Here is a 9248-nt window from a genome sequence, read left to right on the forward strand (position 1 = left end):
TGGACCTGGTCCATCTTCATTCCGATATGGGCCTAATTAATTGTTTCTACACCTATTCGTGAGTTTGCAAAGCTGAAAGATAAACTGATACTATTTCATTTAACAGTTTGTTGTAAGTTTTAAAGTAAGCAATCTGTTGGCATGAAAGAACTTAAAGATCTAGTTTTAATCCTAATTCAAACCATTTGCGTACTGAAATTAGACTGTCAGGACAATTAGAAGTCTTTTGGCCTAATTCTAGTTTGACATGCATCTTTACAAACAAACTGAAATAAACAGGGTGCTTTTAGCATCATATCCTTCTTTTAACTAAGGGCCTACATAGGGAGTTCATAAACTAAATGACTGCATATATGAAAACGGTCCAGTTATACAGCTCCTTGGCATGAGTCTACATATTAGCGATACATAAAATTGCTTAAGTACAATCAGTAAAGAAAACTAAATTCAGTTTATAACTTCAACTTCTTCATGTGTATATTCATGCTTCAAATGTCAACTTTAACATGGAATTACATCAGCTTAGTATGTGTACCTGGATTTAGACAACGAGAACAAGAAGAAGAAGAAGAATATCAGCAGCAAGCAGCCAGGCAGCAGTAATACAGCAGTAACAAACAACAACAGTATAACCACTAGTTCACGAACAACCAACAACAGTTTCAACAACGATAAACCCAACAGGTGGTCGAGCACCAACCAACAATCCCAGAACAGAGTAGTAAACAAGCAGAAACAGAATATTCAATGCAATAGTAACAGCAGCTCAATAATCACAACAACTCGACGAATAACCAACAACAGCTTCAATAGCAATAAGACCAGAAGCAGTCCAACAGCATACAGAAGCCCAGAATACAGTAGTAATCCCGCAGAGAAATCAGAATACTCCAATGAAGTAGTAACAGCCCAACTAGATAAAAAACTTGACAGGAAATAGCTTGACAATCAAACAATCGGACTTAGCAAAACAACTTGAACAAACCAACCATATCCAAACCAAAACCTGACCAGCCCCACCGGTGAGATCGATGGCCAGGATCTATTCACAGGAGGGGGACGACGTCGTTTGGGCGTAGTGGTGGGTGAGACCGGGTGTGGGAATGGATAGGGTCAGGTTAACGGGTCTAGGAAGGGCCTGGATCCGTTGGATCAATGGGGTTGGACGGCTCAGATCAACTTGCCTGAAACGGCGTCGTTGAGGTTAAATGAGTGGCCTAATCGGGACCGTTCATTTGAATCAAATCAACGGCTCAAGACGGGGACGCTGATACGGCGTCGTTTGGGGCCGTGCCTGGGCAGCCTGTGTTTGGACTGGATCCATGTGGTTGGTTTGGGCCTGAAAGTTTGGTTCTACCTGGCCCAAACCAGGTTTCCCTTGATATTTTACCCATTTAGGATTACCAAAATTAAACAAAAATCTTAGAAAAATTGTAGAATCAACAATAAAATTACACACATATTATTTAACACCTATAATAATTAACACACAAATTAACATTAAATAAAATCACTCAATGACAAGAAACACACATGCATGTATTTTTTATTTTCTTTTAACCAAATTACGGTTAATTAATTTCTAAATGTACCATTAATTCCTAAATGTATGCAACATGTATTTTTGTATTTTCAACTATTGCAAGGTGAGCGTTCACGGACAGAACAATTATCAAAATGTCACGCATATTCTCAAAAAATTGTACCCGAAGGTAACTTGTTTTATTATTATTTTTTATATATTTTTCGATTTCTTTTGGAGTAGTTTTCCGTGAAGCAAAAATCACGTGCTCACAGGGGTAAGGTCTGCGTACACACTACCCTCCCCAGACCCCACTAGTGGGATTTGCTGGATTGTTGTTGTTGTTAAAGAAGTCAAGGCCTAATTCCAGGGCTGTGCAATTGGATCGGATATCCAAAAATCTGAACCAACCCACTTTATTCGAATTTTCGGATTTCGGATATTCGGACTGGATATGGTTAGGGTCGGATTCAGATTGGTATAATTTTAGTCTAATCCGACCCGAAATCCAAATTATATGGACATGTATAAATATTAGACTTACATTTTAGGGTTAAGTCTTCTCATTTCATCCGCCTCTCTTCAAACTCTTCTTTTCTTAGTTCAGATCGAAGTCTCTCTCTCTAACATCTCTTCATATTGCTCTGCTTCTCTTAAGTCTTACCTCTGTGACTCTCATACTCATTCTCTCCTTCCTATCGACGGACAACTACACCTCTCCGTTGTTAGACATTTATTTGAAATTTCAGTTTACTTTATTTAATTTGCTATGAAACTTTTGTTTTGTTTATTGCTATGAAAGATATTTGTTGCCTTTCAATTTAATAGAATGGTGAATAGCAGTAGACTTAAAAGTATAGAAGCCAATTAGATTGTTAGTAGCCTTAAGGTGTACAGTCCGATCCAAAAATTCGAAATATTTACCCGATCCAAATTTTAAAATCCGATATGATCCAATTTAATTCGAATTGGATTCAGATTGCATTTTGTAAAATCCGAAATCCGAAATGTGCTAAATTCGACCCGATCCGACCGATGTACAACCCTACCTAATTCACATCCCATAGCGGGATCGAATGGAAGAGAATTGCCCAAACTTTATAAGAGACCAGGGATCTCATCACGGTCCGATGTGAGATTCATCCCATTCATCACTGATCACTACCATTGAAAATCATTACTTTCGAAAAATTACAATCCAGTATCACAATTTATTTTTAATCTATTCTAGAAACTCCTTTCCGTGGGCGCAAATTTGTTTGGTTAATTTACCGCATGTCCTCACAAAACTGCAATTGACTTTTTTACGATAATGATGTGCGTACGTAGTTGAGGAATTAAGGTGGGATACATAGGAAAATTTATGGGGTTAATTTTGGTCCCTTTTTAAAGTTAGATATAGATATTTCCTTTTATTTTTGGCGGGTCCCACGCACTATTTTTAGTTTAATACTATAAAGTTCAAAGCAATTGTTACGTACGTAATGACCCCCACAACTTTAAAACGGGTATCTTTTTTCGAATATCTTCCTCTTTGTTAAATCATTTTATGGAATAATAATTTTTGATAAAAATTATTGACCCAATTAGCATTTGGCATAAATATTTTTAAAGAATCTTATGTTACAAAAATAATTAGCATAGTAGTTATTTCTCCCAAGTCCATGCTTGTGGTTATTCTTATCTAATCCTGGCCAACTTGTTAGAATTGAGTGCGCTATAACTCTTCTATTATTTGACCCGTAACAGTTTTATCGAGTATTTAAAAAATTAAAGCATTTGACTTTTCCTTGTTAGATAATTAAGTCTTTTTTTAATATAGTTTAATGATTATCACATCCTAGGAGAAGGTAAGGAAAATAATTTTTTTCTTTATGTTGGTTGCTCTTTGTCGATAAAATAATTAAGTAAATAAAAATTTGAATTCTCTAACAATTTAAATTTTAAGATGAAATAGTCAGACAACTTTAATATGTTTTCAGAGAGAACAAAAGTTTTAAAATCGATCGAGCCTCACTCTCACCAATTATTAGAAAGAATTATCATGTGCGTGCGTGACACTTGAAAAAAACTTATATCCAAGTGAAGTGAATGAAACTTTTGAAAGAAATGGTCAAATTTCAAACAATTTTAATAAAAATAATAGAGAAAGTAATGATTATTTCTTTTTTTTTTACAGCAAAAAGAAAATTTAAACTTTACCTTCCTTTTTGTTTCAAATATTTCATAATAAATGTGTTTTTTTTATATAAATAGAAACAGTTGACAAAAAAGCAAAGATCCATTCTCATATTTTTTTCTTCTTTTTGGTTTCTTTTGTTTTAATGAAAAATAATGAAAGGAGAGGATAAAACCATAATAGAGAGAGAGAGAAAATGAAAACATATAGTGGATCACTTGCACGATCAAATGTGAAGATAAAGATATGGATTTCCCTCCTCTCTACGTCTCTTGATGTTAGGAAAAGGAAATTATTTAAAAATAGTTAACGTGCTTAGGAGAATATAGAACAATTAATATTAATGGTTTGATTAGGACCCTTAATTGATAAGACGAGAATAAAGTTCAAAAACGACATTTAACTTGTTATTTAACCACAACATATTTGTTTTTCAAGAAAGTAAAATTTATGAAAACAGATTTTGGTAAGGTTTAACACCAAAAAGATTGTCAATTTTTACAGTTTATACGCACATACACTGTATATGCGCATGTGCGGAGCTAGGAGGCGGAATGAATTTATCCGAACCCTCTCACCAAAAATTTACATGCTATATATAAGGTAAAAAATTATATACACATATTAAATGTTGAATTCTCTAGACTCCAATACGTCTTTAATTTTTTAAATTTCTTTGACTAAATTTTTGCCAGCGCCACTGCAGGTAAAGTACAACGCTAAATTTAGTCCAAAATCTCAGCACAAAGGGTCGGTGTGTACCTTTAAACTCTCATGTCCCTTAACTTTAATTTTAGATGTCATTATATAGTTTTTATTCTTTTATTATTTGTTTGAATATGTTATGTTGGAATAGTCAGTCGGGAAAAGTATTTATTGTGAATTAAAAAAATAGAGCTTTCCGAAAAGTATCCCAAGTACAAATCAAACTTCCAATAATCTTAAATTAAAACTACATGACAATTAATATGGTGGATGATAACAGAAGAATAATGAAGTACTATTGAAAAGCATTAATTCTCCATGTTTCCAAGAATCATACCATTATTGCTAATTATAAAAACGTGGTTGACTATGAACAAAGGCCCATTAGCTCAGTTGGTTAGAGCGTCGTGCTAATAACGCGAAGGTCGCAGGTTCGAGACCTGCATGGGCCATAAAATGCGTTCATTTTTTGCCCTTTGTTGATCACCTTCTAACTCTTTTTTTTTTTTTCCAAAAAATTCCTGTCTTCTTTCAAATTTATGCAGAAGGAAACTCAGATTTAAATCAACTTCCATATATTATGAGTAATTTTTATTTCCATATTGTACGTATTCTACTGTAGCTTTTTAATATATAGGAGATATTCCCAAATTAAATTCCTATACAACGCGGTATACATGTTTGATTTACCAGTTTTTCATTAAATTTGATAGGAAAAGAATTGACAAAAAAAAAGGGGGCTCATTTAGCTTATTAGTTTACCGACGTTTTTGAATAGTAATTTTGGGAATATATTTGAATGAAAAATTGAGAATCAATTGGAATGCCATTTCATATAACTGTTTACAATTGCTCAAATTATAAACTTTCAGCAGTCTCGTCAACACACACACAAAAAAAAAAAAAAGTAAAGTGAAGAAGAAGAAGAGAGATTTTTGCTATAAAATAGTACGGGCTAGCCAGTTTTCGGATTGGTAATTGAATGATAACCAGCATTTGCAAAGTCATTAAAAGATAACTACTGTTTTGTTGAAACACGGAAAGTTCCAGTATAATATGCTGGATTATGGAGATTATGCGTATAAACTTCCAATATATTATGTTGGAACTCCAGCACATGGAAGTTCCAGCATAATATGCGAGATTATGAAGTTCATGCATATAAATTTCCAGCATGATATGATAAAACTCCAACACATTATAAAATTCCAGTATATTATGCGGAAGCTCATATGTAAAAGATTTGAACTCCAGCATATTATGATGGAATATTTTCGGATTTTTAAGAGTTTGTTCAGATTTTATTTTTACATGAAAAGTGACTAAATTTTGATTACTTTTGAAACTGTGGCTATTTTTCAATTACCAGTTGTAAATATGGCTATTTTTGATTTTTTCACAAGGCGCCTCAAAATTTGTAAAGCCCAACTCATGTCGGCAAGACAAATTTGTAAAAGAAGAATTAACCCATATAGCCGCCCATTTAATTTTTTAAACTATAAATAACCGGCAAATGTATAATATATGTATAATCAATGTATAATATATGTATACTGGCTAGAAAAATAAGTATTGAATCTAGCCGGCTATTTGTGTAACATTTCCGGCCCAATGTAACAGAGCATACAAATGGTCTTGTCTTTCAAGCCTATGGGCCTGATAGTGAAGACAAGAAAAAGGAAAAAGGAAACAAAAAAATAGAGTGGATTGTTTGTAAAGTTGAACAACTATATATGAAGTTTTGTATTTAACCTAATTATTTGAGAATCACTTTGACATTTAAAAATCTACTTTACAAATAATACTATTTAATTAAAACAATTTTTAAATATCTATTAGGGGATATTAAATTAAGTTTTCTACTTTGTTTAACTAAAACATAAAAATTATAGGGAAAATTTCACATAAGAATAACTGGGTTGCCTACTTTTCAATTTTATAGCCCATATTTCAATTTACAACCAACTAGCTCAAAAATAATAGGCTAATATACTCAACATCAACTCCAATAGATTTTCGAAATTACTATTTAATTTTTTAAAAAGATTGCTCAAGCTTTTAAGTTAATTTTTGAATCAGTAACTGGAACTCAAATATTAGTTCAACAAACCAAATCCATTTGGGTGGTGAAAATTAGATTTTTAACAAGCTTAAATATGTGGGTTTAAATTTTGAATTTGATTTTGTGAGAAATTTAGAGTGAGTGTTATTTAAACTTGTTAGAAATAGTATAAGGAGGTTGTATATAAAATTTGAAGTCATTTAATGGAGATTTGGACTGGTTTTGAATAAGAATTGTAATTGAAAATCGTGAAAGAAGTTCGTCTACAGATGCTTGTATAAAGGTGTATAATAGTGTATAAGATGTGTTTATACACTCATATACACTATTATACAAAAAAACTATCTTCGTGTTCTACCTTGCGTCTTTTCTAAAATTTAACTCAAATCACTTCAAATTTAAATTTTGAACTCATTTTGATATTTTCAATCAATTGGAACAACATCCAATCCAAACAACTAACAAACTCAAAAAATCCTATTTTCGAAACCAAAGCTTTGAACGGCCTTCAATGATGGACTTTTACTCTTCAATTTTCTGACATTGCAAACAGTGGAGAAACAGAAAATATACGGCCCCTTGAAGCATATGTAGAAGATGTAAGAAGAAGAGAGTGTGAAAGCAATGATTGTGAGATTTAACTCCATACCTTTTAGAAGCCATGGTTGTAAGAACACATATTTCGAATTTACTAATACTTTCAAAATATGTACATTACGGGCTAGACAGGGTAAAACTTAAAAACATGTGCCATTTTTTGTTATGGTGTGAAGTTATGTATATTTTCTTGTAATTCTTCCAAAATTATAATCATAATATTCATAAAAAATTGTACTAGTAATCAGCATAAACATTGCTAAACAAAAGGTAATTAGACTCCTCATACGATGATTTAAGTATGTCAAAGCACATCATCCGTAATTTTGGTAGATAATAAGTTTTTTTTGGTAAACAAAAATAATAGATACCAAGAGAGCTAATTACCCCTCCCCAAGAAATCCAAAGAATTTGTCACCTAAAATAACTCTGTAAAACCTTAAGCCTCTCTTCCCCCAAAAATAAAAAATTATAAAGAAAGAAAGAAAAAAAAATCTTACGTGAAGGTTCAGAATCCAGAATGAAGAAACTGACGTCAAGTGTTAGATTTGATAAATTTAATTTCTTTTTTCACTTTATTCCAGTATATTCATAATATTTTTTACGAAGACAACTTGGGATCCAAGATTTAAAAAAAGGATTGACGAAAGAGGTGCTTGATTTATTTCAGCATGAGATAGTTCACATGTGGTCGAATTGATATGTGATGCACTGACAAGAAGTAGCTATTCAATGTATGTCTGAAAGAATTATTTTCTTAAATGCAGAGGGAGTCTAGAATTTAAGTTTTATGAGTTCAATTTATAAAATTTTTAGCATTAAATAATTATGCTCCGTGCCAAAAGTACTGGGTTCAGCTGAACCCGATACGAATACCTTGCATCCGCCTCTGCAGTTAAAGCTGTGATGATCAAATCGTCGAAATTTTCATTTTATCTGCTTCTTTGGACTTGGAATTTATCTGTTTGTCGCTTATAGTCTAGGTTTGACCGGCTATGATCCCTTCATCCTTAACTAGATATTTCAGTTTTGAGCCTTGAAAATGGAAAAAAATACTGATAGCAAGCGCTTCCCTTTTAATGGGCTTTACTTAGTGTAAATTCATACTAGTCGGCGCTTCAATATATGGATACTCAGCATTGAATGGAAAACATAAGTCGGATTGGTTCGAGCTTATCGGTTTTCATTGAACACCGCTACCGTTTGAGCGGCTAGGCATCATCATGTTTTGTGCTTTCCGAAGCCTAAACCTATTTTTCTATACATGAATACCTTTCAAATTTTATTATTACAAAGTTCTAATTTGTCTTAATTTAAGCTTCTCTTTTTTCTCTGTAGGTCGAATTCAACTTCGAAATTTCTACTCATTTCCTGCCTAAAATTAAATGGAAAACGAAAATGTAACGCATGCATATATTAAAAGAATTCTTGCCCTATACGCAAGAGATTTTAGCAAGTGGTAATGATGACTAGAAAAGCAAAACAAAAATTGCTATATATTTTAACAAGTCTTCAATGGTCAAGCACTTTGATAAATAATAATGATAACTGCCGGTGGAACCTTATGATGAACCAAAAATAGAAATAAAAACAAGATTTAAAAAAAAAAAATCATGGCCGAATAGTAAACAAACCCTATGGCTTAGACATGAAAATATGTCAATCCCCCATGTTTTAATATGTTTTATTTACTGTAAAAAAGCCACTTTTTTTCTATTATAATATGTACAATAAAAGTGCTTGTTTAATTTTCCACATGGTGTTTGAGATATGATTAACCAAGACTCCACTTTCGGCAACAATATGAAATGGACAATTTGAAAGCATGTTCTGAAAATGACTGAAAAAGAGGATATTGGGTTCTATTTCACATTGACAAATTAAAACCCTACTAGTAGCTTCATTATAATTGACTCAAATAAGGATAAGCTGAATAAGCTCTGACTTAAATTAAATCAAGATCAAGGACTTGGAAATCATGTTTTGAATTTTAGCCATTGATTATGACAGGCCTAGCTAGTGCTAAATCCTAAATATATAGCTCAAAGTCAAAATTGGCGCAGACTGATTTTATCTCTAAGCAAAAAGTTTAGTGTGTTATACGATACAAGAATGTTGAAAAAGCTAACTGATTACTTAGTTCCACATTTATTAATCATGCAGTGGTCTTAATCATTGTTATA

The 9248-nt window shown here is 32.4% G+C and overlaps 1 non-coding gene across 1 annotated transcript; it reads left to right on the top strand.

Moving 5' to 3' along the window:
- The first annotated feature begins 4784 nt into the window (after positions 1-4784).
- On the top strand, positions 4785-4858 carry TRNAI-AAU (transfer RNA isoleucine (anticodon AAU)). The gene has a single exon. It is a non-coding gene; the product is annotated as a tRNA-Ile (tRNA).
- The last annotated feature ends 4390 nt before the right edge of the window (positions 4859-9248 follow it).

Source organism: Nicotiana tabacum, chromosome 20, assembly GCF_000715075.1.
Source record: "Nicotiana tabacum cultivar K326 chromosome 20, ASM71507v2, whole genome shotgun sequence".
Lineage (NCBI taxonomy): Eukaryota > Viridiplantae > Streptophyta > Magnoliopsida > Solanales > Solanaceae > Nicotiana > Nicotiana tabacum.